Here is a 1,535-nt window from a genome sequence, read left to right as displayed (position 1 = left end):
CAGCAGCCGCCATGTCACGAAGACACTCAAGGAGCCCTGTGTAGCCACCTGGATGGAGAGGACCTGAGGCCTCCCACCAACAGCCAGCACCCACTTGCCAGTTGTGTAGGTGAGTCATGTTGCACTGGATCCTCCAAGCCCTTTAAGCCTTCATATGACAAAGTCCCCACCAATATGCAACTGTGGCTGAGTCAGAACCACCTATCTCCTGTCCCACAGAAACTGTGAGCAATAATAAATACTTGTTGTTATTTTAAGCCACACACACACACACACACACACACACACACACACACAAAGAAAAAAGAAAAAAATTAAAAAAAAAAAAGAAAAGACCCTTGAGAGAGCGGGAATCAGGAATAACTTGTTTTCCAGACACTGGATCAGGAGAGCACTGACTAGTCAAGAATGCACACAAGTAAGATAAATTAAAAAAAAAAAAATCAGGAAGCACCACTAAGACAGAGTTTTATTAGCATACTGCAGTCTAGACTTCAGTTCAGAAGCTAAAAAATCCAAAATAACTTTAAGTCTGTAAAATGAGGATGATACCACCTTCCTAAGAGGGTAGTTATGAAACTTACATAAAATAAGTTAACTGAAAATGTTTTTGGAAGCACACAACACTACATAAAATATAAAAGTTATAGAACAAGGAACAAAGATACCTGCGCTGACAGTGGGAGATGGGGGCTCCTGGAACAGGGCGGTGGCCTGGGCCTGGTTGTACACTCTTGGATGGCTCCCTTTACCCAGCTAAATCTTTCCTGAGCCAGAATCTCATGTCTGAAAGTTCACCCTTTCTCTCCATGCAAGTATTCCTGGCACGTATAAGAGCTTAAACTAATTCACACTGAAGTATTAACCACATAGACTAATTGAAGGACACCTTAAAAGAATGGGGGAGGGCTGGGGTAGAGGTGTGCAGAGAAGGGAGATGCAAGATAAACTGGAGACAAGTCACTCCCTTCTCCAGAGCACAAAGCCAGGCTTTTCCCTACTTCTGGAGATTCAGGACAATAGACCTAAGCATTCATGTTCCATGAATCCATATTTCATGTATCATTTTGTTCAGAATTATCTGGAACAGAGCCCTGCTGATCTGGTGGCGGACGCACGTTCTTCATTCTGTTAGGAAAAAAAAATTTCAGGAAACCCTGGATGGCTCCAGGCAAGTTCCTGCCATTGAGTAACAGAGAGGCGGAAGTGAAAACATTCTCCCATTGGGTTTGCCCAACAGTGAAACCACAAGGGACTGAGAGACTTAAGAAGAGGGGAGGAGCCACGGCTCAGCGCCCAGATGTTAAGTGCACGTGAGTCACCTGGGGATCTTGTTGCAAGGTTAAGTCTGGGGTGGGGCCTCAGAGTCGTTCGTGGCCCTTACATGACTGCCCCACACCTGTGACTGTTGTGTGATTCCAGGACCTGCCAAGCTATCAGGAGACCACATAGTAGAAAGACCAGTGGTGACTACCCTGCCGTGAATTCACTTGACAAGCATCCATCTTTCCTGGCATTAGTTTTCTCATCTATAA

General features: G+C 45.0%; 1 long non-coding RNA gene across 1 annotated transcript; it reads left to right on the top strand.

The window, feature by feature from the left end:
• On the top strand, nt 1-1,535 carry LOC114896767. Its single transcript, XR_003793916.1, has 3 exons — nt 1-109; nt 1,241-1,313; nt 1,423-1,535. It is a non-coding gene; the product is annotated as an uncharacterized LOC114896767 (long non-coding RNA).

This window comes from Monodon monoceros, unplaced genomic scaffold (genome assembly GCF_005190385.1).
Source record: "Monodon monoceros isolate NGI ecotype Baffin Bay Population unplaced genomic scaffold, NGI_Narwhal_1 Super_Scaffold_16, whole genome shotgun sequence".
Lineage (NCBI taxonomy): Eukaryota > Metazoa > Chordata > Mammalia > Artiodactyla > Monodontidae > Monodon > Monodon monoceros.
The sequence above is the reverse complement of the archived record's forward strand: the minus strand, read 5'-3'. Positions and strand labels throughout refer to the sequence as shown.